General features: G+C 44.3%; 44 non-coding genes across 44 annotated transcripts; 14 read left to right on the plus strand and 30 right to left on the minus strand.

The window, feature by feature from the left end:
• Positions 1 to 295: 295 nt before the first annotated feature.
• Trnar-ucg lies at positions 296 to 368 on the minus strand. Its single transcript has one exon. It is a non-coding gene; the product is annotated as a tRNA-Arg (tRNA).
• A 71-nt stretch (positions 369 to 439) lies between these two features.
• Positions 440 to 521, minus strand: Trnal-aag. Its single transcript has one exon. It is a non-coding gene; the product is annotated as a tRNA-Leu (tRNA).
• Positions 522 to 591: 70 nt separating this feature from the next.
• Trnap-ugg lies at positions 592 to 664 on the minus strand. Its single transcript has one exon. It is a non-coding gene; the product is annotated as a tRNA-Pro (tRNA).
• A 236-nt stretch (positions 665 to 900) lies between these two features.
• On the minus strand, positions 901 to 996 carry Trnay-gua. Its single transcript has 2 exons — positions 960 to 996; positions 901 to 936 (listed from the first exon to the last, which is right to left on the minus strand). It is a non-coding gene; the product is annotated as a tRNA-Tyr (tRNA).
• A 171-nt stretch (positions 997 to 1,167) lies between these two features.
• On the plus strand, positions 1,168 to 1,239 carry Trnaq-uug. Its single transcript has one exon. It is a non-coding gene; the product is annotated as a tRNA-Gln (tRNA).
• Positions 1,240 to 1,339: 100 nt separating this feature from the next.
• Positions 1,340 to 1,411, plus strand: Trnap-cgg. The gene has a single exon. It is a non-coding gene; the product is annotated as a tRNA-Pro (tRNA).
• Positions 1,412 to 1,863: 452 nt separating this feature from the next.
• Trnal-aag lies at positions 1,864 to 1,945 on the minus strand. The gene has a single exon. It is a non-coding gene; the product is annotated as a tRNA-Leu (tRNA).
• Positions 1,946 to 2,323: 378 nt separating this feature from the next.
• On the minus strand, positions 2,324 to 2,419 carry Trnay-gua. The gene is made up of 2 exons: positions 2,383 to 2,419; positions 2,324 to 2,359 (listed from the first exon to the last, which is right to left on the minus strand). It is a non-coding gene; the product is annotated as a tRNA-Tyr (tRNA).
• A 171-nt stretch (positions 2,420 to 2,590) lies between these two features.
• Trnaq-uug lies at positions 2,591 to 2,662 on the plus strand. The gene has a single exon. It is a non-coding gene; the product is annotated as a tRNA-Gln (tRNA).
• Positions 2,663 to 2,762: 100 nt separating this feature from the next.
• Trnap-cgg lies at positions 2,763 to 2,834 on the plus strand. The gene has a single exon. It is a non-coding gene; the product is annotated as a tRNA-Pro (tRNA).
• A 308-nt stretch (positions 2,835 to 3,142) lies between these two features.
• On the minus strand, positions 3,143 to 3,215 carry Trnar-ucg. Its single transcript has one exon. It is a non-coding gene; the product is annotated as a tRNA-Arg (tRNA).
• A 71-nt stretch (positions 3,216 to 3,286) lies between these two features.
• Trnal-aag lies at positions 3,287 to 3,368 on the minus strand. The gene has a single exon. It is a non-coding gene; the product is annotated as a tRNA-Leu (tRNA).
• Positions 3,369 to 3,438: 70 nt separating this feature from the next.
• Positions 3,439 to 3,511, minus strand: Trnap-ugg. Its single transcript has one exon. It is a non-coding gene; the product is annotated as a tRNA-Pro (tRNA).
• A 236-nt stretch (positions 3,512 to 3,747) lies between these two features.
• On the minus strand, positions 3,748 to 3,843 carry Trnay-gua. The gene is made up of 2 exons: positions 3,807 to 3,843; positions 3,748 to 3,783 (listed from the first exon to the last, which is right to left on the minus strand). It is a non-coding gene; the product is annotated as a tRNA-Tyr (tRNA).
• A 171-nt stretch (positions 3,844 to 4,014) lies between these two features.
• On the plus strand, positions 4,015 to 4,086 carry Trnaq-uug. The gene has a single exon. It is a non-coding gene; the product is annotated as a tRNA-Gln (tRNA).
• A 100-nt stretch (positions 4,087 to 4,186) lies between these two features.
• Trnap-cgg lies at positions 4,187 to 4,258 on the plus strand. The gene has a single exon. It is a non-coding gene; the product is annotated as a tRNA-Pro (tRNA).
• A 308-nt stretch (positions 4,259 to 4,566) lies between these two features.
• Trnar-ucg lies at positions 4,567 to 4,639 on the minus strand. The gene has a single exon. It is a non-coding gene; the product is annotated as a tRNA-Arg (tRNA).
• A 71-nt stretch (positions 4,640 to 4,710) lies between these two features.
• On the minus strand, positions 4,711 to 4,792 carry Trnal-aag. The gene has a single exon. It is a non-coding gene; the product is annotated as a tRNA-Leu (tRNA).
• A 70-nt stretch (positions 4,793 to 4,862) lies between these two features.
• Positions 4,863 to 4,934, minus strand: Trnap-ugg. The gene has a single exon. It is a non-coding gene; the product is annotated as a tRNA-Pro (tRNA).
• Positions 4,935 to 5,170: 236 nt separating this feature from the next.
• Trnay-gua lies at positions 5,171 to 5,266 on the minus strand. Its single transcript has 2 exons — positions 5,230 to 5,266; positions 5,171 to 5,206 (listed from the first exon to the last, which is right to left on the minus strand). It is a non-coding gene; the product is annotated as a tRNA-Tyr (tRNA).
• Positions 5,267 to 5,437: 171 nt separating this feature from the next.
• Trnaq-uug lies at positions 5,438 to 5,509 on the plus strand. The gene has a single exon. It is a non-coding gene; the product is annotated as a tRNA-Gln (tRNA).
• An 11,746-nt stretch (positions 5,510 to 17,255) lies between these two features.
• On the plus strand, positions 17,256 to 17,327 carry Trnap-cgg. Its single transcript has one exon. It is a non-coding gene; the product is annotated as a tRNA-Pro (tRNA).
• Positions 17,328 to 17,635: 308 nt separating this feature from the next.
• Trnar-ucg lies at positions 17,636 to 17,708 on the minus strand. Its single transcript has one exon. It is a non-coding gene; the product is annotated as a tRNA-Arg (tRNA).
• A 71-nt stretch (positions 17,709 to 17,779) lies between these two features.
• Trnal-aag lies at positions 17,780 to 17,861 on the minus strand. Its single transcript has one exon. It is a non-coding gene; the product is annotated as a tRNA-Leu (tRNA).
• A 70-nt stretch (positions 17,862 to 17,931) lies between these two features.
• Trnap-ugg lies at positions 17,932 to 18,003 on the minus strand. Its single transcript has one exon. It is a non-coding gene; the product is annotated as a tRNA-Pro (tRNA).
• Positions 18,004 to 18,239: 236 nt separating this feature from the next.
• Positions 18,240 to 18,335, minus strand: Trnay-gua. Its single transcript has 2 exons — positions 18,299 to 18,335; positions 18,240 to 18,275 (listed from the first exon to the last, which is right to left on the minus strand). It is a non-coding gene; the product is annotated as a tRNA-Tyr (tRNA).
• Positions 18,336 to 18,506: 171 nt separating this feature from the next.
• Trnaq-uug lies at positions 18,507 to 18,578 on the plus strand. Its single transcript has one exon. It is a non-coding gene; the product is annotated as a tRNA-Gln (tRNA).
• A 100-nt stretch (positions 18,579 to 18,678) lies between these two features.
• Trnap-cgg lies at positions 18,679 to 18,750 on the plus strand. Its single transcript has one exon. It is a non-coding gene; the product is annotated as a tRNA-Pro (tRNA).
• A 308-nt stretch (positions 18,751 to 19,058) lies between these two features.
• On the minus strand, positions 19,059 to 19,131 carry Trnar-ucg. The gene has a single exon. It is a non-coding gene; the product is annotated as a tRNA-Arg (tRNA).
• A 71-nt stretch (positions 19,132 to 19,202) lies between these two features.
• Trnal-aag lies at positions 19,203 to 19,284 on the minus strand. The gene has a single exon. It is a non-coding gene; the product is annotated as a tRNA-Leu (tRNA).
• Positions 19,285 to 19,354: 70 nt separating this feature from the next.
• Trnap-ugg lies at positions 19,355 to 19,427 on the minus strand. The gene has a single exon. It is a non-coding gene; the product is annotated as a tRNA-Pro (tRNA).
• A 236-nt stretch (positions 19,428 to 19,663) lies between these two features.
• Positions 19,664 to 19,759, minus strand: Trnay-gua. Its single transcript has 2 exons — positions 19,723 to 19,759; positions 19,664 to 19,699 (listed from the first exon to the last, which is right to left on the minus strand). It is a non-coding gene; the product is annotated as a tRNA-Tyr (tRNA).
• Positions 19,760 to 19,930: 171 nt separating this feature from the next.
• On the plus strand, positions 19,931 to 20,002 carry Trnaq-uug. The gene has a single exon. It is a non-coding gene; the product is annotated as a tRNA-Gln (tRNA).
• Positions 20,003 to 20,102: 100 nt separating this feature from the next.
• Trnap-cgg lies at positions 20,103 to 20,174 on the plus strand. Its single transcript has one exon. It is a non-coding gene; the product is annotated as a tRNA-Pro (tRNA).
• A 308-nt stretch (positions 20,175 to 20,482) lies between these two features.
• Trnar-ucg lies at positions 20,483 to 20,555 on the minus strand. Its single transcript has one exon. It is a non-coding gene; the product is annotated as a tRNA-Arg (tRNA).
• A 71-nt stretch (positions 20,556 to 20,626) lies between these two features.
• Positions 20,627 to 20,708, minus strand: Trnal-aag. Its single transcript has one exon. It is a non-coding gene; the product is annotated as a tRNA-Leu (tRNA).
• A 70-nt stretch (positions 20,709 to 20,778) lies between these two features.
• On the minus strand, positions 20,779 to 20,850 carry Trnap-ugg. Its single transcript has one exon. It is a non-coding gene; the product is annotated as a tRNA-Pro (tRNA).
• A 236-nt stretch (positions 20,851 to 21,086) lies between these two features.
• On the minus strand, positions 21,087 to 21,182 carry Trnay-gua. The gene is made up of 2 exons: positions 21,146 to 21,182; positions 21,087 to 21,122 (listed from the first exon to the last, which is right to left on the minus strand). It is a non-coding gene; the product is annotated as a tRNA-Tyr (tRNA).
• A 171-nt stretch (positions 21,183 to 21,353) lies between these two features.
• On the plus strand, positions 21,354 to 21,425 carry Trnaq-uug. The gene has a single exon. It is a non-coding gene; the product is annotated as a tRNA-Gln (tRNA).
• Positions 21,426 to 21,525: 100 nt separating this feature from the next.
• Trnap-cgg lies at positions 21,526 to 21,597 on the plus strand. The gene has a single exon. It is a non-coding gene; the product is annotated as a tRNA-Pro (tRNA).
• Positions 21,598 to 21,905: 308 nt separating this feature from the next.
• On the minus strand, positions 21,906 to 21,978 carry Trnar-ucg. Its single transcript has one exon. It is a non-coding gene; the product is annotated as a tRNA-Arg (tRNA).
• A 71-nt stretch (positions 21,979 to 22,049) lies between these two features.
• On the minus strand, positions 22,050 to 22,131 carry Trnal-aag. The gene has a single exon. It is a non-coding gene; the product is annotated as a tRNA-Leu (tRNA).
• Positions 22,132 to 22,201: 70 nt separating this feature from the next.
• On the minus strand, positions 22,202 to 22,273 carry Trnap-ugg. Its single transcript has one exon. It is a non-coding gene; the product is annotated as a tRNA-Pro (tRNA).
• Positions 22,274 to 22,509: 236 nt separating this feature from the next.
• On the minus strand, positions 22,510 to 22,605 carry Trnay-gua. Its single transcript has 2 exons — positions 22,569 to 22,605; positions 22,510 to 22,545 (listed from the first exon to the last, which is right to left on the minus strand). It is a non-coding gene; the product is annotated as a tRNA-Tyr (tRNA).
• Between the last annotated feature and the right edge of the window lie 74 nt (positions 22,606 to 22,679).

The following is a 22,679-nucleotide window of genomic DNA, read 5'->3' on the forward strand; positions in this document are numbered from 1 at the left end:
TTTGGCACCGATCCCTGCCATTAGACACATCATGTGTTCTAAGGTACAGTCACGAGTCCCAAATGTTTTTTCCTAAGGAAATACCACAGCTTAATTTGGTATAGGGAATAGAGATCGTACGATAGGGATTCATTGATTCCACTCCTTAGACCAATTTTTTGGGCGGGAACCTCGGATGTTCTCTTTGATGTGTACTTTGGCTTACAACCAGGAGCAATTGCAAATGGATTGCTAATTCTTTGTTTGTAAATTTTCGCGCGCGCATTTCGAAATAGCCAAAATAACCGTTTGCGAGTGATCGTAGCAGGACTCGAACCTGCAATCTTCGGATCCGAAGTCCGACGCCTTATCCATTAGGCCACACGACCATTAACGTTGCCCGTAAGTGCACAATCACCGATTCCTTGCTATGCTACAACAGTTTGAGCAAAATTGACGTTGGCAGCGATGGGATTCGAACCCATGCCCCCGAAGAGACTGGTGCCTTAAACCAGCGCCTTGGACCGCTCGGCCACGCTACCACATTTGCAATGTTAACATTCATCTAAGTAATACAATAAGAGGTTTACCATCTCAGCTGAAATATTGTAGGGGCTCATCCGGGATTTGAACCCGGGGCCTCTTACACCCAAAGCAAGAATCATACCACTAGACCAATGGAGCCACGCAACTTTTCTAACACCGTTTGTTGCCGGCTACAATTACTAACCATTAATTGTGTACCATTTTTGAGCTATACATTTCATATTTACACGGTGATGTTGTCAACTTTCCGTTGTAGATATGCGTACCCCAATAGTACATGTTGGATTTTCCATTACTACACTCTATTTTGAATATACATGACTATCATCTTTATCTATTTTCTGTTGCCCACTCAATGCGTAATCACAAGTGCTCTCCTTCGAGCCGGAGTTGAACCAGCGACCTATGGATTCCTTGCATTTTACATCGTGTCACTACAGTCCACCGCTCTACCAACTGAGCTATCGAAGGTTGTTTTATTTCCGTCGAACATCGCAATATAGTCCATTAACATGCACCAAAAGATCATGTTTTAAATCATCGAAATCACTGAGTTGAAGGAATCAGCACATGGCCCTAAATTCCACCAAATTTAACGACAAATTTACATTGTAGTAGCAGTGCTGGTGACATCCGTTGGAAGGTTCCATGGTGTAATGGTTATCACATCAGACTTTGACTCTGATAATCTGAGTTCGATTCTCAGTGGGACCTTTTTTAATCCAATTTCTATCAATCGTGTTTATTTTTATGCACGACATTTGGATTGTAATAATAATAAAATAATTTTCGAATCAATAATGAAAGATAATAGGGCTCATTGGTCTAGTAGTATGATACTTGCTTCGGGTGTAAGTGATCCCGGGTTCAATTCCCGGATGGGCCCCAATTGTTTTACTTTTGGCACCGATCCCTGCCATTAGACACATCATGTGTTCTAAGGTACAGTCACGAGTCCCAAATGTTTTTTCCTAAGGAAATACCACAGCTTAATTTGGTATAGGGAATAGAGATCGTACGATAGGGATTCATTGATTCCACTCCTTAGACCAATTTTTTGGGCGGGAACCTCGGATGTTCTCTTTGATGTGTACTTTGGCTTACAACCAAGAGCAATTGCAAATGGATTGCTAATTCTTTGTTTGTAAATTTTCGCGCGCGCATTTCGAAATAGCCAAAATAACCGTTTGCGAGTGATCGTAGCAGGACTCGAACCTGCAATCTTCGGATCCGAAGTCCGACGACTTATCCATTAGGCAACACGACCATAAACGTTGCCCGTAAGTGCACAATCACCAATTCCTTGCTATGCTACAACAGTTTGAGCAAAATTGACGTTGGCAGCGATGGGATTCGAACCCATGCCCCCGAAGAGACTGGTGCCTTAAACCAGCGCCTTGGACCGCTCGGCCACGCTACCACATTTGCAATGTTAACATTCATCTAAGTAATACAATAAGAGGTTTACCATCTCAGCTGAAATATTGTAGGGGCTCATCCGGGATTTGAACCCGGGGCCTCTTACACCCACAGCAAGAATCATACCACTAGACCAATGAGCAACGCAACTTTTCTAACACCGTTTGTTGCCGGCTACAATTACTAACCATTAATTGTGTCCCATTTTTGAGCTATACATTTCATATTTACACGGTGATGTTGTCAACTTTCCGTTGTAGATATGCGTACCCCAATAGTACATGTTGGATTTTCCATTACTACACTCTATTTTGAATATACATGACTATCAGCTTTATCTATTTTCTGTTGCCCACTCAATGCGTAATCACAAGTGCTCTCCTTCGAGCCGGAGTTGAACCAGCGACCTATGGATTCCTTGCATTTTACATCGTGTCACTACAGTCCACCGCTCTACCAACTGAGCTATCGAAGGTTGTTTTATTTCCGTCGAACATCGCAATATAGTCCATTAACATGCACCAAAAGATCATGTTTTAAATCATCGAAATCACTGAGTTGAAGGAATCAGCACATGGCCCTAAATTCCACCAAATTTAACGACAAATTTACATTGTAGTAGCAGTGCTGGTGACATCCGTTGGAAGGTTCCATGGTGTAATGGTTATCACATCAGACTTTGACTCTGATAATCTGAGTTCGATTCTCAGTGGGACCTTTTTTAATCCAATTTCTATCAATCGTGTTTATTTTTATGCACGACATTTGGATTGTAATAATAATAAAATAATTTTCGAATCAATAATGAAAGATAATAGGGCTCATTGATCTAGTAGTATGATACTTGCTTCGGGTGTAAGTGATCCCGGGTTCAATTCCCGGATGGGCCCCAATTGTTTTACTTTTGGCACCGATCCCTGCCATTAGACACATCATGTGTTCTAAGGTACAGTCACGAGTCCCAAATGTTTTTTCCTAAGGAAATACCACAGCTTAATTTGGTATAGGGAATAGAGATCGTACGATAGGGATTCATTGATTCCACTCCTTAGACCAATTTTTTGGGCGGGAACCTCGGATGTTCTCTTTGATGTGTACTTTGGCTTACAACCAGGAGCAATTGCAAATGGATTGCTAATTCTTTGTTTGTAAATTTTCGCGCGCGCATTTCGAAATAGCCAAAATAACCGTTTGCGAGTGATCGTAGCAGGACTCGAACCTTCAATCTTCGGATCCGAAGTCCGACGCCTTATCCATTAGGCCACACGACCATTAACGTTGCCCGTAAGTGCACAATCACCGATTCCTTGCTATGCTACAACAGTTTGAGCAAAATTGACGTTGGCAGCGATGGGATTCGAACCCATGCCCCCGAAGAGACTGGTGCCTTAAACCAGCGCCTTGGACCGCTCGGCCACGCTACCACATTTGCAATGTTAACATTCATCTAAGTAATACAATAAGAGGTTTACCATCTCAGCTGAAATATTGTAGGGGCTCATCCGGGATTTGAACCCGGGGCCTCTTACACCCAAAGCAAGAATCATACCACTAGACCAATGGAGCCACGCAACTTTTCTAACACCGTTTGTTGCCGGCTACAATTACTAACCATTAATTGTGTCCCATTTTTGAGCTATACATTTCATATTTACACGGTGATGTTGTCAACTTTCCGTTGTAGATATGCGTACCCCAATAGTACATGTTGGATTTTCCATTACTACACTCTATTTTGAATATACATGACTATCAGCTTTATCTATTTTCTGTTGCCCACTCAATGCGTAATCACAAGTGCTCTCCTTCGAGCCGGAGTTGAACCAGCGACCTATGGATTCCTTGCATTTTACATCGTGTCACTACAGTCCACCGCTCTACCAACTGAGCTATCGAAGGTTGTTTTATTTCCGTCGAACATCGCAATATAGTCCATTAACATGCACCAAAAGATCATGTTTTAAATCATCGAAATCACTGAGTTGAAGGAATCAGCACATGGCCCTAAATTCCACCAAATTTAACGACAAATTTACATTCTAGTAGCAGTGCTGGTGACATCCGTTGGAAGGTTCCATGGTGTAATGGTTATCACATCAGACTTTGACTCTGATAATCTGAGTTCGATTCTCAGTGGGACCTTTTTTAATCCAATTTCTATCAATCGTGTTTATTTTTATGCACGACATTTGGATTGTAATAATAATAAAATAATTTTCGAATCAATAATGAAAGATAATAGGGCTCATTGATCTAGTAGTATGATACTTGCTTCGGGTGTAAGTGATCCCGGGTTCAATTCCCGGATGGGCCCCAATTGTTTTACTTTTGGCACCGATCCCTGCCATTAGACACATCATGTGTTCTAAGGTACAGTCACGAGTCCCAAATGTTTTTTCCTAAGGAAATACCACAGCTTAATTTGGTATAGGGAATAGAGATCGTACGATAGGGATTCATTGATTCCACTCCTTAGACCAATTTTTTGGGCGGGAACCTCGGATGTTCTCTTTGATGTGTACTTTGGCTTACAACCAGGAGCAATTGCAAATGGATTGCTAATTCTTTGTTTGTAAATTTTCGCGCGCGCATTTCTAAATAGCCAAAATAACCGTTTGCGAGTGATCGTAGCAGGACTCGAACCTGCAATCTTCGGATCCGAAGTCCGACGCCTTATCCATTAGGCCACACGACCATCAACGTTGCCCATAAGTGCACAATCACCGATTCCTTGCTATGCTACAACAGTTTGAGCAAAATTGACGTTGGCAGCGATGGGATTCGAACCCATGCCCCCGAAGAGACTGGTGCCTTAAACCAGCGCCTTGGACCGCTCGGCCACGCTACCACATTTGCAATGTTAACATTCATCTAAGTAATACAATAAGAGGTTTACCATCTCAGCTGAAATATTGTAGGGGCTCATCCGGGATTTGAACCCGGGGCCTCTTACACCCAAAGCAAGAATCATACCACTAGACCAATGAGCCACGCAATTTTTCTAACACCGTTTGTTGCCGGCTACAATTACTAACCATTAAATGTGTCCCATTTTTGAGCTATACATTTCATATTTACACGGTGATGTTGTCAACTTTCCGTTGTAGATATGCGTACCCCAATAGTACATGTTGGATTTTCCATTACTACACTCTATTTTGAATATACATGACTATCAGCTTTATCTATTTTCTGTTGCCCACTCAATGCGTAATCACAAGTGCTCTCCTTCGAGCCGGAGTTGAACCAGCGACCTATGGATTCCTTGCATTTTACATCGTGTCACTACAGTCCACCGCTCTACCAACTGAGCTATCGAAGGTTGTTTTATTTCCGTCGAACATCGCAATATAGTCCATTAACATGCACCAAAAGATCATGTTTTAAATCATCGAAATCACTGAGTTGAAGGAATCAGCACATGGCCCTAAATTCCACCAAATTTAACGACAAATTTACATTGTAGTAGCAGTGCTGGTGACATCCGTTGGAAGGTTCCATGGTGTAATGGTTATCACATCAGACTTTGACTCTGATAATCTGAGTTCGATTCTCAGTGGGACCTTTTTTAATCCAATTTCTATCAATCGTGTTTATTTTTGTAAAGATTCTGCTAGGCGACATTGTACGTTTTAGGGAAACTTGTTGATGAAACAAGCCCTCCCCTCGTAAACCGAGACGTGCAGATGCCATCAGCAGCCCCCCTCGCATCTGCGAGCGGAGACCACCGCCGGGATGGCGCAGATAAAGATCAAGTGGCCGCAATAGGCGCAGAATAAGAAGTTTCCCCCTCGCTGTGACAAACCTCCCAAGGTTGAGCAGCTATGTTAACTTTAACTTCCTCCTTCTTTTAAACTCATAAAAGTAGAGTTAGAAAGCCACTGCCTAGAGTGACCTAGAAAAACAAGTGCGCGCATTGACCCCTAGTTTCCCACGTAGACGCGTATGAAAATAGATGCCAACCCCCAGCATCCGACTAGTTAATAAATAGGCTGACAAAATAGAAAACGGGCAGTCTTTTGTCAGTTTCTGTGCTAAGTTGTTGCCGCTGCTCTTCCAGCCGTGGCGTCCCCTCCTCATAGCGTCCTTCTGGTAGATCGTCATTTTTACTCTTCTTCGCCCTCGAGTAATTTCCACGTCTGTTGACTGTCCATAACATCATGTGTCAATTAAGGTAATACAACGAGTTCTCAACTATTAAAATTAGTTCTTCTTTTTATATATATTAGTATTTCTCTTTATGCGCAGAGTTTTCCTCTTATGGGAGAACTCTGACATTGGTGGCAGCGATCTATCCAACTCGCGTGCTTTTCTTTTCTCTTTTTTTTTGCATGATTCTTGACTTGTTTTTTTTTGTATGTGTTTGCAATTTTTGGCTCTAGCAACCCCTGTGTGGTTGTTCCGAATGCACAAGAATCACCAGTTCTTGGGGTCATTCGAAGACACTGTTGATAGGTTTAGCGTCCGTACCCGGAACACGGCGTGGACCTTGCAGTGGGATAGGGATTGTTTCAGCGTAAGTGACTGTCTTTCGGTTGCTTCCGCTTGATTCGGTCAAAAACTTTCTCAATGGCGCTGCCGGCGGGAAAGCATCTTTAACCTCCCTCCCATTACACATACGGGGATTAATGTGCCACACACACACGTTGGATGGCAGTTTTGTTTTTTTACAAGACTGCTCTGCCTTTTTTATGTCTCATGTATATTTGTGCTGCGTTTCTTTTTCCGTCACACGTCGCTACTGGTTTTTTCTCGGTGTGTTCCATTCGTTGTTACATTTTTTTCTCCGTCGTTTTTTTCTTCTAATTCGCATTATTTCCGATATCCATTTGGAGACTTACCGCGAACTCTTTTGACGCATTGTTTGAGTATTTTTTTTGTTTTTTTCCCCCAATATCGAACATTGCGGGATTCGTCTTCTGATTTTTTTTTTTTTAAGTTGCCGTTTTTTCCCTCACAGCCTGAATTTTTCCGTGACTGTGACGCCACTGCGTTACGCGCGTTGCTCTCGCTCGAATGCGCGCGCCATCTAGGCTTCAGAAAGCTAAACGTACACGAATGGAAAGCGCGTTGTCGGGTGAGCAGAAAGGGAAATTGGGAAAGCGGGGTTTTTTCAGTAAGTTGGGGAAGTCGCTTTTACTTCCTTTTTCCCCTAAATCGACCGACCAGAACGAGCAACGGGCTGACGACTTTTATTCCGACGACGAGGAATCACATATCGACACGATAGCAGACACAGAGCCCCCATTTCCGGACGAGTTGTCGTTGGAAGAGGCCCGTGTTGCTGTTTATAGACAGGGGAAAAGTGCTCTGAACGCGCATCGACCAGTCCGCAACCTAATAGGTGATTCCACTACCTGGCGGCAGGACGAGTGGCCCAACACCGCCGGCCGATCCTTACCTCGGACCCCTGTGGGTCAACCTCGCCTTTACCCCGACTTGGGTGCCGTTGAAGAAACGGTCGAGCCACCGGCAGACGATCAGCTCGTAGAACCAGGCCCGAGTATTCCCATCACGCGTGGTCGACCTCGTCGCGTCACAGGTGTGCAACCGGTTCGCGCCAGTGCCCGCCTGAAGGCACGGGCCGCACAGACTCTTCCGCCAGCTGAAGCAGCGGTCGTTGCCGAAGAATATCTCGATCTCGTTGACGCAGCCAAGTCGTCGGACGAGGACGACGACTTCGGCAGTACCAAGTCCCATATTGACCCCGAACCCGACGAGGGTCACGCGGACATTGAAGCTCGCATTGACGCAGAATTGAAAGGGATAGAGACAGTCGCCCCTACGACGGGCCGACAACCGCAGTCCGCTCTTAAGTATTCGTCGACGCCATTAGGCAAGCCCCAGAATTTGTATACAACCCCTGGCCAGCAAACATTTAAGTTAAACGTTCATCCCTCTCCTTGGGACGTCGCCACCCCAGCCCTCCCTAACCAAAAGGAGCCAAACACTCTTCCGTCGACCCACGTCGACAACCGTAAAACGACGCACGTAATCCCAGAACCGACGGCCGGGCCCTCCCGGCAACTCAATTCATCAAACCCTTTTCGTCAAGCCATCCAAATACCACAGACTCTTCCAGTTTTGCTGCCAAATACCAACCCTTTTCAACAAACCATTAAAGCAGAGCCTCCCAATCCACCTACACGAGTGATGGCGTCACAGAGTCCATATGAGGTCCTGTACCGATACCTTCGGGGAAAAGGGGCGTCTCGTGAAGATGCCGCGTCGGAAGCTAAAGCTGCTTTAGGGCCGCCTAAGGAGACACCGGCTCCTTGTGTCGTTCCGCCTCCCGTAGCCGTCGACCAACCGGTTGACTGCCCGGCCGTCTCCCATCAGAGCTATTATAATAGTCAAAAGCTGTTGCAGAACCAGCAGCAACAAACAATAGCTCTTTTAGCTCAGGTACCCGCTTTTAGTGGGACAGGGTCGGGAAAATTTGAGGACTGGATTCAACATTTTGAACGGGTTGTAAACACCGCCGACTTTGAAGAGGGTAGGAAGATAAAGCTTTTGGGTTCCAAGCTCTTTGGGGCCGCGGGGGACTGTATCACCACCTTCTTGCTTAACTATCCAAAAGAAGCACAATCTTTCGTTAAAGTAAAACAAAATCTCCACGAGCGTTTTCACGGGGGAGATAATAGAAAAATGTACTTTACGGAGTTTAAGAACTGTATTCGTAACTCGGGGGAGTCCATTAGAGATTATGCATGTCGGTTGCAGAAACTCTATTCGTTCGCCTATCCGGCAGAAGTAGGGACACCGGTCGACCCAGCTGTTCTTCGCCTACGTGAAACAATGTTGATGGACGGGTTCCTCGGAGGGTTGAAGCCCAACCTTCGCGAGCGAATGAGTTTTAAAGACTACAAGAACCTGAACGATCTCATTAAAGCAACGGAAAAATGTGCGGCCGTTTTGAGCGAGGCGAAATTAGAGAAACGAAGTGTAGAGTTTGTCAATGCCATCTCGGCTAACGCCAATGCCCGGGAAATTAGGGAAACAAAAAATGAAATAACAGAATTAAAATCAGTCATTGAGCAACTCACGCAGCAACTGTCGACAACCATGATTGCAGACCATGGGCACGAGGCAGTCAATGCTGTCGCCACGACTCAGACTACTCAATTATCAGAGAGTAAGAAGGAAATAGAAGAATTAAAAAATTTACTTAAGGCTAGTAACAAAAGTTATAGTGATATGATGAAGCAATCAAGAGAGGCCGAAAAAGCTATGAAAAATCTACAGCTCCAGGTTGCTGGAATGAGCCAACCAATCCAACCAGTTCAGCCAATTAGGCCACTTCAGCCCCATAATAGTAACCAGTTTGTCGAAAATAATCCTCAGATTAGCCACCCACCTTTCGCTTATCGTAATCCACAACCACTGAACAGATACGACCCGGGTAGCCAGACGCACGGTCCACCTCCAAGGGGAGAACGCTACTGTGCCAATTGTGCCGCCACCGGCCGGAACCCAACCACTCACAACACAGACAAGTGTGGTTGGGGACCGAACGGCCCAACCTGTTTTAAATGTCACCAAACTGGGCACATAGCGCGTGATTGTCCTTCGTCATCTATCCGAGTAGATCCTAGATATGCCCCACCAGTACCGAATGCCGGTCAGCTCAATCCCTGGAATCAGGAAAACTAAAAGCCACCTATTGTAACAGGGGGCAAAACGGTGGGCCTTGTCCGAAACCCCAGCAGAAAATCAATCAAGTAATAGAAACAAGAAAAAATAAAATCCCACGACTTCCGATTCAAGTAGGCAACGAGATATTCCAGGGTCTTTTAGATAGTGGCGCAGGTCGAAGTTTAATCAAGACGGAGGTGTTCAACAGATTGAAAGAAGGAGTGATGAAATTCACCACAGACGTCCCGGTCGATTTATACGGTGTAGAGAACACAAAGTTAGTTACACGAGGGCTAGTAACCCTACAAGTTAAAGTCTTAGGCGATCATCTTCTGCAGGATTTTATCGTCGTCGATAGTATTAGCGAAGAATGCATCTTAGGTTTAGATGCATTGTACGAACATAAGTTTATCCTTGATGGTAGCGAGAAGAGGATTTACCGAGTAAAACAACTCCGGAAATCGGACTCCGCGCCCACCATCATAACAAGAGAGAAGATCACGATACAGCCTTTTAGTGCCACTGTCGTTGAATCTGAAGGGAATGGGGCACAGCTACCTCCCAATCTTGCATTTTTTCTTAATAGAGGGCCGGGGCTGAATAGTGGATTGCGACTTGACCCTTTTATCAATAAGAGTACCAAGGAAGGAGCATTTTTTTCAATAGCCATAGTAAACGAGACTAATAAATCAATAACCTTGCCTAAATACGAATTGATCGGAACTTTAGCCTTCAGCAGAGTTGAAAAACACAATATTAATTCTTGTACCGAGGACGAGCAACCAAGCGTCCCGTTAGATTTTAAAAACAATTTGCCACAAGAAATGCCAGAAGTAGACAGAGACAATATAACAAAATTTTTAGAAAGTAGAAGAAAAATGTTTGCAACTAAAACAGGAGAATTGGGAAAAACAGGACTAGTAAAACACCACATCAACACGGAAGGACAAGGACCCATTCGATTGCGACCCTATCGAATACATCAGAATAACAAGAGCGAATTAGAAAGTATTTTACAGGAGTTATTAGTTAACAAATTAATCAGACCGTCCGTGTCCCCATGGGCGGCACCCGTAGTGCTTGTTAAAAAGAAAAGCGGAGGCATCAGACTCTGCATGGACTATAGAAAATTAAATAGTATAACAAAGAAAGACTCGTTTCCTCTACCTCGAATCGACGACGTTTTAGATTTGCTTCACGGGCAAAAGTATTTCTCAACTCTTGATTTAGCGTCAGGTTACTGGCAAATCGAAATGGACGATAGTTCAAAAGAAAAAACAGCGTTTATAGTTGACAACAATCTGTACGAATGGAACCGATTATCTTTGGGCTGACTAACGCCCCAGGAACCTTTCAGCGCCTAATGAACTATGTACTACGTTCTGTCATCGGAAAGATATGCTTAGTTTACCTAGACGATATAATCGTTTTCTCAAAGACAACAGAAGAACATTTGATTAATTTAGGGCGCATTCTCGACCTGTTACAGGAAGCTGATTTAAAACTCGGCCTTTCGAAATGCAAATTCATGTCCGAATCTGTCCAATATTTAGGCCATGTGATTTCAGCAAAGGGAATCACACCTGACCCAGAGAAAATTGAACAATTAAAAAATTACAAACGTCCGACAACAATTGTAGAAACCCAATCGTTTTTAGGTCTCGCATCTTATTACAGGCGGTTCATTAAAGGTTTTGCGGATATTGCTCATCCATTAATCGAGCTCACGAGGAAAAAGAAAGATAAACAAAATAAATTAGTTAAGAAAAGGAATAAAGAAGCAGAGGATGGAAACTACGCTTTCGAATGGGGAGAGGCGGAACAGAAAGCTTTTGAAACCCTCCGCGAGTGTCTCATTACGCCGCCTATTGTCGCTTTTCCAGATTTCGAAAAAGAGTTTTTAATTTTTACGGATGCTAGTAATTATGGCATCGGAGCCGTATTGAGCCAGATACAAAACGGAGAAGAAGTCGTTATTGCATACTCAAGTAGACACTTGAATGCAGCAGAAAAGAACTATTCCGCTATCGAGCGTGAGGCCCTCGCAATAGTATATGGGATAAAAAGATATCGTCACTACCTACAGGACGAAAAATTTGAAATTATAAGCGACCATCGACCACTACAATGGCTCGAGGCGCACAAAGATGAAAAAAGTAGACTGGGAAGGTGGGCGATCGAGCTTTCTGCAGTCAAGTATAAAGTTCGCTACAAACCGGGAAAGGAACACGCTAACGCCGACTTCCTCTCCCGAATCCGTGTCGTAAGCGCAGAAGAACGAACAGATTTTACTGACAATATTATTGAAGAGCAACGAAAAGATGGAACTTGCTCAAAAATCCGCCGTTATCTTGATGAAGGTGTGCTTGCAGAACAGGACGAGTTAGATAACCCAGACTGGGTGAAAGAAATCGAGCTTTTCCACGTTAAGAAGGGGGTGCTGAGGAGAGATTTCTTACCCCCATCGAAAAAAAGACGTCAGTTCCTTCAGGAACAGACGGTCGTCCCCTATTCATTAAGAAAAAATATTATGAAAGAATACCACGCTTCGCTATTAGCAGGACATCTCGCGTTTTTACGTACATTCTTCAGGATACGCGACAAATATTACTGGCCCCGAATGTTGAAAGACATCAAGGAATATTGCAGGTCGTGCGAAACTTGTGCCCTACAAAGGCGAGTAGTGACCAGAGCCTTCCTACACCCCTTAGAAATCGCAACCGCTCCATTCGAAGTAATCGGAATGGATTTCTTAGGCCCAATTAAACCCGTATCTACCAACGGAAATAAGTACGTCCTCGTTATGACGGATGCCTTTTCCAAATGGACGGAGGTTGTCGCGTTGCCTAATCAAACGGCAGAAACGACCTGCCGTGCATTGATGGATAAAATTATCCTGTATCATGGACCCCCAAAAATTATTGTCACCGACAGAGGCACTAATTTTACATCTCGTTTATTTAATAATCTATGTAATGAACTCCAGACGAAACACAAAACCACGACAGCGTATCATCCACAGTCGAATGGGATGACCGAACGCTTTAACAAGACAGTAATTGACATGGTTCGTAAATATGTTGATGACGAGTTGGAGAATTGGGAAGAAGTCCTCGGTCCGATGGCCGCAGCGTATAGGAATTCAGTGCATGCGTCTACGATGGAGAGTCCCTATTTTCTGATAACAGCTCGAGATCCGAACATGGTAGTCGACAGGTTTTTAATACCTGAGTCGGAGTCGATCACACCTCGTGACTACAAAAGCCAGACGATGCGACGTTTACGTGAAGGGTTCCAACTCGCCAAGGAAAATCTTTTGGAAGCTAGACGGCAGCAGAAAGCACAGTACGACAAGCGGGCCAAGAAAGAAAAATTTGAAGTAGGGGACCGCGTTTTACTGGACGTAAGAGTAACTAAACTAGGAACAAGTAAGAAATTAAATCCTAGGTATCAAGGACCTTTCCGCGTCTCAAAAGTCTTCCCTAACCACACCGTAGAAATCCGCGCGTATAATGGGAATGGTACCCAGCTTACCCATGTCAACCGCTTGAAAGCACTAACCGAGTGCATGATTTGGAGAGATGAAGAATGCGTCGATTTCGATGACCTAAGACAGTCTAAACTAACAAACGCTAGGCAAAGAGACGGTGACTCTGACGACGAAGGAAGTTCCGACCAGGAAGACGAGGAAGATGAATTTAATGATTCGGACTCAGAGGAGGACGATATTTCGCCCAATTTAGACGCCGTCATGAATGCCGATCAAGACGCTGATTTGATTAATTTTGACGCCAGTATTGCCCCGAATCCGGCAATGCCTACTCATGGCGAGCCACTATATGACGCGAACGTCCCGGAACAAATGACGCTACCCCCTCCGTTAACCCCCCAGCGGGTTGCGCCAGCCCTGGCGGAACGAAACATAACCAACGAGGGTGCTCGCCCCAAACGAGCCACTCGTCTCCCCAATAGATTTCGGGACTTTTTACTGGATTAAGGGCGAATGCCTTAATTCACACAGGGAATTGGGTAGGTCCCACGTCGACCAGACGCCGATCAGGCACCAACGACGCGAGGGCACCTATTCCCTTTCACGCCAATGTTCCAACTGACTCATTTTTTCATTTTTTCGTTTTAATTTTAGTTTCAGTATGTACCACAGTAAACTCAATTCGTGTTTTTTTTTTTTTTTTTTTTTCTATATATGTAGCTATCTCATAATAGTTCTGCTAGCCAGCCTGCACACCACAGCAGCCATAATGGCCACTGTTTGTGACTGTAGTAGCGAGCGAAAAGACGGGTTCATCGCTTTCGACGATGAAGATTGCCTCCTCGGATCGGAAGATCCTGCCCCCCCAATTAATGTTACGTATACTCTATACTCCCATTTACCCGAAGTTAAACGATTTCCTGGGCATGTGTGTCGTATGTGGGCAGTTACTCGATCCGTCTTTACGGATTTCTTGGGTTGGCATTACCCTACCGAAAGTAAGTGGGCTGTTCCAGTCTCTACTGCCGAGTGCGAAGAGATGAGAGACTTGCGAAAGTGTAAGAACGAAACCATGTACGCGAAAGGTGCCCACAAATATGCTTACGATGTGATGCCCCCGTTACAACCAGTCTGGATGGTAAATCGTAAAGCATCCTCGTTCCATTGTAAACTCGCAGAGGTCGCGCTAGAGAATGAGTGTGATAATTGTACTATCAACTCTTCCGTAGGATCCATTGAGTACCCTTATAACGGTTCCGTGACGAGGAATCTTCAAACACTCGTTTGGGAAGACGCATACAAGGAACAAAAGCCATGTAATCTCAAAATCGTAGGTGAATCAGTGTATGACGGTTTACTTTATAAGACACGCGACCCGACGGTCCAACGCATACAGGATCGGTTGAGTCAGACGGATTATCTCGTTAACGTGACGGCCGAGTTGGAGTTGTGTGGAAAGGCCGCCTTATTCCGCATTAATGGGATGGACAAAGTCCTGATTTCCATTAATATTCCCACACCGAAGCTCTACACGTCCTACTCCTCCAGTTCTCCCAATGCAACAGGACCTACAGCCCAGTCTCTAACCGTAGACATTCACAGTAACGGCTCTTATGACGGTGTGGACGCAAAAAACGTCACGGATAGTAAAGTGCCTTCGTTTCTGGCTGCGGAAATTCAGCAAGCAGCTCACCATCAATTTACGAGAGATGAGGCGATGGATCAGATCAATCGGTTAGCAGGTGAAATTAGACGTCTTCAATGTGAAAATCGTAAATCGACACGCAATAGTATACTCCTGGGGGCAAAAAGTAATGGCTGGTATGCCGCCACGCAACTGCATCTACCAGTCTGTGCACGCTTGAAGGTATATGGCACCCAAGTGGAAGTGTCCCGATGCGTGCCCTTTAATGTGACATTCGGAGCAGAAAGAACTAAGTGTGGTTATCAACCTCGTTTCATGAACTATACTTTAGCCCACAACGGCTGGCAACTCGTACCGTACAACCCGTGCTATTGGCCTGACGGTAACTACATCAACTTCAACGGGAAAACACACATTCACGCCGATGGTGCCTGGGTTCCAGTTGTCACATCAGTTCCAATAAACAACAGACAACTAGTTGAGTTTGCCACGTATCAAGCGGACAACTCTCTTCAAAATTTCTTGCAAATGACCCCAGCGATGCAGAATGGTCCGCTGAGTCACGAGTCGGTGATGGCCGACATCCTAGCCACGATCCATGAACATTATGCTGAGGATAATTCTCGACAATTGTTGACTTCAAATGTGCTTATTCAACACAGTGCTGCACCAAACATTGACTTCGTCACGAAAATGGGTGGGTGGGTAAAGAATTTCGGAGCAGTCTCAGGGCTGGGTGCCCTGTCGGTATTGGCCGTAAGGTTTTGTGGAATCGGTTCTCTCCTTCTTAAAGCTTTTCCCCTCATTGCCAAACTCCTCCAATTTACCTGTTCCAAAAAATCCCAAAAATCCATCACCGCTCTTCCGCTACCGATCATCATGCCGCCGACTACAGTGACGCCATCGCTTCAGCCCACTACCGCCCCAGTGACAGCAGCCCCGCCGCGTCGTACACGGCCACGTCAACCACGACCCCCACACACGACGCAGGAAGGCGAAGTGTTCCTGCCTCGGAGACCGCGCTCGCAGCCACGAACTAAACTATAATTTTGCCACAGTGTCATGTCTTCCAATTTGCTTTTTTCGTATACTACGGTTCCTTGTTCTATCTTAATGGTCCTGATCGATTACGTTCAGTTGTTCGTGTCGTTCATCGCGCACGTCGGTCCCTTCTCATAAGTTTGCCGCAGTGTAACTCCTTAGTTCAGGATAATCTCGTGCCTTCAGATCGTACACGTTTCCAATCGCCGTTTTCCATCATGATGCTAGATTTTAGAATGGACCACCGAGCAACGATCGCACTGATTCGGCTCTGACCCAGAAACGCTCAAATGAATTTCATGTGTCCTTATTTTCATCCTCGACCACAGTACTAGCCTATCTCGTATTCTTCCTTCCGTTCGCGTTCTCCTGTCCTAATAATTTTGCCACTGTGTACCTTACAACGTTTCCCACTATATGATTCATTAGCTAGAAATTGCACTAGTTCCACTTTTATCGTCTTATTCCGTTTTTCTCATACTTCTTACCATTTCCGCCGTCTCCTACCGTTTCTTAGCCTGACCTCCCATTTGACTTCAATAGAACCGCTCCCACCTCCGCTTATCGGCTCGTGATGGTCGAGGAATGCCCGCGACCGGTTCAACTAGAAGGGCACCTACCGACGACGTCGGCTGTCAGTTCCATTGGTCCTGACGGTGTCTCTGGTCGGAAGCGTTGGATTCACATTTCCGCATTTCAGCCGCCGGCACTATAGGTGATTGTTGCGGGACGCAACAAAATGGAGGGGGAGTGATGTAAAGATTCTGCTAGGCGACATTGTACGTTTTAGGGAAACTTGTTGATGAAACAAGCCCTCCCCTCGTAAACCGAGACGTGCAGATGCCATCAGCAGCCCCCCTCGCATCTGCGAGCGGAGACCACCGCCGGGATGGCGCAGATAAAGATCAAGTGGCCGCAATAGGCGCAGAATAAGAAGTTTCCCCCTCGCTGTGACAAACCTCCCAAGGTTGAGCAGCTATGTTAACTTTAACTTCCTCCTTCTTTTAAACTCATAAAAGTAGAGTTAGAAAGCCACTGCCTAGAGTGACCTAGAAAAACAAGTGCGCGCATTGACCCCTAGTTTCCCACGTAGACGCGTATGAAAATAGATGCCAACCCCCAGCATCCGACTAGTTAATAAATAGGCTGACAAAATAGAAAACGGGCAGTCTTTTGTCAGTTTCTGTGCTAAGTTGTTGCCGCTGCTCTTCCAGCCGTGGCGTCCCCTCCTCATAGCGTCCTTCTGGTAGATCGTCATTTTTACTCTTCTTCGCCCTCGAGTAATTTCCACGTCTGTTGACTGTCCATAACATCATGTGTCAATTAAGGTAATACAACGAGTTCTCAACTATTAAAATTAGTTCTTCTTTTTATATATATTAGTATTTCTCTTTATGCGCAGAGTTTTCCTCTTATGGGAGAACTCTGACATTTTTATGCACGACATTTGGATTGTAATAATAATAAAATAATTTTCGAATCAATAATGAAAGATAATAGGGCTCATTGATCTAGTAGTATGATACTTGCTTCGGGTGTAAGTGATCCCGGGTTCAATTCCCGGATGGGCCCCAATTGTTTTACTTTTGGCACCGATCCCTGCCATTAGACACATCATGTGTTCTAAGGTACAGTCACGAGTCCCAAATGTTTTTTCCTAAGGAAATACCACAGCTTAATTTGGTATAGGGAATAGAGATCGTACGATAGGGATTCATTGATTCCACTCCTTAGACCAATTTTTTGGGCGGGAACCTCGGATGTTCTCTTTGATGTGTACTTTGGCTTACAACCAGGAGCAATTGCAAATGGATTGCTAATTCTTTGTTTGTAAATTTTCGCGCGCGCATTTCTAAATAGCCAAAATAACCGTTTGCGAGTGATCGTAGCAGGACTCGAACCTGCAATCTTCGGATCCGAAGTCCGACGCCTTATCCATTAGGCCACACGACCATCAACGTTGCCCATAAGTGCACAATCACCGATTCCTTGCTATGCTACAACAGTTTGAGCAAAATTGACGTTGGCAGCGATGGGATTCGAACCCATGCCCCCGAAGAGACTGGTGCCTTAAACCAGCGCCTTGGACCGCTCGGCCACGCTACCACATTTGCAATGTTAACATTCATCTAAGTAATACAATAAGAGGTTTACCATCTCAGCTGAAATATTGTAGGGGCTCATCCGGGATTTGAACCCGGGGCCTCTTACACCCAAAGCAAGAATCATACCACTAGACCAATGAGCCACGCAATTTTTCTAACACCGTTTGTTGCCGGCTACAATTACTAACCATTAATTGTGTCCCATTTTTGAGCTATACATTTCATATTTACACGGTGATGTTGTCAACTTTCCGTTGTAGATATGCGTACCCCAATAGTACATGTTGGATTTTCCATTACTACACTCTATTTTGAATATACATGACTATCAGCTTTATCTATTTTCTGTTGCCCACTCAATGCGTAATCACAAGTGCTCTCCTTCGAGCCGGAGTTGAACCAGCGACCTATGGATTCCTTGCATTTTACATCGTGTCACTACAGTCCACCGCTCTACCAACTGAGCTATCGAAGGTTGTTTTATTTCCGTCGAACATCGCAATATAGTCCATTAACATGCACCAAAAGATCATGTTTTAAATCATCGAAATCACTGAGTTGAAGGAATCAGCACATGGCCCTAAATTCCACCAAATTTAACGACAAATTTACATTGTAGTAGCAGTGCTGGTGACATCCGTTGGAAGGTTCCATGGTGTAATGGTTATCACATCAGACTTTGACTCTGATAATCTGAGTTCGATTCTCAGTGGGACCTTTTTTAATCCAATTTCTATCAATCGTGTTTATTTTTATGCACGACATTTGGATTGTAATAATAATAAAATAATTTTCGAATCAATAATGAAAGATAATAGGGCTCATTGATCTAGTAGTATGATACTTGCTTCGGGTGTAAGTGATCCCGGGTTCAATTCCCGGATGGGCCCCAATTGTTTTACTTTTGGCACCGATCCCTGCCATTAGACACATCATGTGTTCTAAGGTACAGTCACGAGTCCCAAATGTTTTTTCCTAAGGAAATACCACAGCTTAATTTGGTATAGGGAATAGAGATCGTACGATAGGGATTCATTGATTCCACTCCTTAGACCAATTTTTTGGGCGGGAACCTCGGATGTTCTCTTTGATGTGTACTTTGGCTTACAACCAGGAGCAATTGCAAATGGATTGCTAATTCTTTGTTTGTAAATTTTCGCGCGCGCATTTCGAAATAGCCAAAATAACCGTTTGCGAGTGATCGTAGCAGGACTCGAACCTTCAATCTTCGGATCCGAAGTCCGACGCCTTATCCATTAGGCCACACGACCATTAACGTTGCCCGTAAGTGCACAATCACCGATTCCTTGCTATGCTACAACAGTTTGAGCAAAATTGACGTTGGCAGCGATGGGATTCGAACCCATGCCCCCGAAGAGACTGGTGCCTTAAACCAGCGCCTTGGACCGCTCGGCCACGCTACCACATTTGCAATGTTAACATTCATCTAAGTAATACAATAAGAGGTTTACCATCTCAGCTGAAATATTGTAGGGGCTCATCCGGGATTTGAACCCGGGGCCTCTTACACCCAAAGCAAGAATCATACCACTAGACCAATGGAGCCACGCAACTTTTCTAACACCGTTTGTTGCCGGCTACAATTACTAACCATTAATTGTGTCCCATTTTTGAGCTATACATTTCATATTTACACGGTGATGTTGTCAACTTTCCGTTGTAGATATGCGTACCCCAATAGTACATGTTGGATTTTCCATTACTACACTCTATTTTGAATATACATGACTATCAGCTTTATCTATTTTCTGTTGCCCACTCAATGCGTAATCACAAGTGCTCTCCTTCGAGCCGGAGTTGAACCAGCGACCTATGGATTCCTTGCATTTTACATCGTGTCACTACAGTCCACCGCTCTACCAACTGAGCTATCGAAGGTTGTTTTATTTCCGTCGAACATCGCAATATAGTCCATTAACATGCACCAAAAGTTCATGTTTTAAATCATCGAAATCACTGAGTTGAAGGAATCAGCACATGGCCCTAAATTCCACCAAATTTAACGACAAATTTACATTCTAGTAGCAGTGCTGGTGACATCCGTTGGAAGGTTCCATGGTGTAATGGTTATCACATCAGACTTTGACTCTGATAATCTGAGTTCGATTCTCAGTGGGACCTTTTTTAATCCAATTTCTATCAATCGTGTTTATTTTTATGCACGACATTTGGATTGTAATAATAATAAAATAATTTTCGAATCAATAATGAAAGATAATAGGGCTCATTGATCTAGTAGTATGATACTTGCTTCGGGTGTAAGTGATCCCGGGTTCAATTCCCGGATGGGCCCCAATTGTTTTACTTTTGGCACCGATCCCTGCCATTAGACACATCATGTGTTCTAAGGTACAGTCACGAGTCCCAAATGTTTTTTCCTAAGGAAATACCACAGCTTAATTTGGTATAGGGAATAGAGATCGTACGATAGGGATTCATTGATTCCACTCCTTAGACCAATTTTTTGGGCGGGAACCTCGGATGTTCTCTTTGATGTGTACTTTGGCTTACAACCAGGAGCAATTGCAAATGGATTGCTAATTCTTTGTTTGTAAATTTTCGCGCGCGCATTTCGAAATAGCCAAAATAACCGTTTGCGAGTGATCGTAGCAGGACTCGAACCTGCAATCTTCGGATCCGAAGTCCGACGCCTTATCCATTAGGCCACACGACCATTAACGTTGCCCGTAAGTGCACAATCACCGATTCCTTGCTATGCTACAACAGTTTGAGCAAAATTGACGTTGGCAGCGATGGGATTCGAACCCATGCCCCCGAAGAGACTGGTGCCTTAAACCAGCGCCTTGGACCGCTCGGCCACGCTACCACATTTGCAATGTTAACATTCATCTAAGTAATACAATAAGAGGTTTACCATCTCAGCTGAAATGTTGTAGGGGCTCATCCGGGATTTGAACCCGGGGCCTCTTACACCCAAAGCAAGAATCATACCACTAGACCAATGAGCCACGCAACTTTTCTAACACCGTTTGTTGCCGGCTACAATTACTAACCATTAATTGTGTCCCATTTTTGAGCTATACATTTCATATTTACACGGTGATGTTGTCAACTTTCCGTTGTAGATATGCGTACCCCAATAGTACATGTTGGATTTTCCATTACTACACTCTATTTTGAATATACATGACTATCAGCTTTATCTGTTTTCTGTTGCCCACTCAATGCGTAATCACAAGTGCTCTCCTTCGAGCCGGAGTTGAACCAGCGACCTATGGATTCCTTGCATTTTACATCGTGTCACTACAGTCCACCGCTCTACCAACTGAGCTATCGAAGGTTGATTTATTTCCGTCGAACATCGCAATATATTCCATTAACATGCACCAAAAGATCATGTTTTAAATCATCGAAATCACTGAGTTGAAGGAATCAGCACATGGCCCTAAATTCCACCAAATTTAACGACAAATTTACATTGTAGTAGCAGTGCTGGTGACATCCGTTGGAAGGTTCCATGGTGTAATGGTTATCACATCAGACTTTGACTCTGATAATCTGAGTTCGATTCTCAGTGGGACCTTTTTTAATCCAATTTCTATCAATCGTGTTTATTTTTATGCACGACATTTGGATTGTAATAATAATAAAATAATTTTCGAATCAATAATGAAAGATAATAGGGCTCATTGGTCTAGTAGTATGATACTTGCTTCGGGTGTAAGTGATCCCGGGTTCAATTCCCGGATGGGCCCCAATTGTTTTACTTTTGGCACCGATCCCTGCCATTAGACACATCATGTGTTCTAAGGTACAGTCACGAGTCCCAAATGTTTTTTCCTAAGGAAATACCACAGCTTAATTTGGTATAGGGAATAGAGATCGTACGATAGGGATTCATTGATTCCACTCCTTAGACCAATTTTTTGGGCGGGAACCTCGGATGTTCTCTTTGATGTGTACTTTGGCTTACAACCAGGAGCAATTGCAAATGGATTGCTAATTCTTTGTTTGTAAATTTTCGCGCGCGCATTTCGAAATAGCCAAAATAACCGTTTGCGAGTGATCGTAGCAGGACTCGAACCTGCAATCTTCGGATCCGAAGTCCGACGCCTTATCCATTAGGCCACACGACCATTAACGTTGCCCGTAAGTGCACAATCACCGATTCCTTGCTATGCTACAACAGTTTGAGCAAAATTGACGTTAGCAGCGATGGGATTCGAACCCATGCCCCCGAAGAGACTGGTGCCTTAAACCAGCGCCTTGGACCGCTCGGCCACGCTACCACATTTGCAATGTTAACATTCATCTAAGTAATACAATAAGAGGTTTACCATCTCAGCTGAAATGTTGTAGGGGCTCATCCGGGATTTGAACCCGGGGCCTCTTACACCCAAAGCAAGAATCATACCACTAGACCAATGAGCCACGCAACTTTTCTAACACCGTTTGTTGCCGGCTACAATTACTAACCATTAATTGTGTCCCATTTTTGAGCTATACATTTCATATTTACACGGTGATGTTGTCAACTTTCCGTTGTAGATATGCGTACCCCAATAGTACATGTTGGATTTTCCATTACTACACTCTATTTTGAATATACATGACTATCAGCTTTATCTGTTTTCTGTTGCCCACTCAATGCGTAATCACAAGTGCTCTCCTTCGAGCCGGAGTTGAACCAGCGACCTATGGATTCCTTGCATTTTACATCGTGTCACTACAGTCCACCGCTCTACCAACTGAGCTATCGAAGGTTGATTTATTTCCGTCGAACATCGCAATATATTCCATTAACATGCACCAAAAGATCATGTTTTAAATCATCGAA

Source organism: Daphnia pulicaria, chromosome 4, assembly GCF_021234035.1.
Source record: "Daphnia pulicaria isolate SC F1-1A chromosome 4, SC_F0-13Bv2, whole genome shotgun sequence".
NCBI classification, from domain to species: Eukaryota; Metazoa; Arthropoda; class Branchiopoda; order Diplostraca; family Daphniidae; genus Daphnia; species Daphnia pulicaria.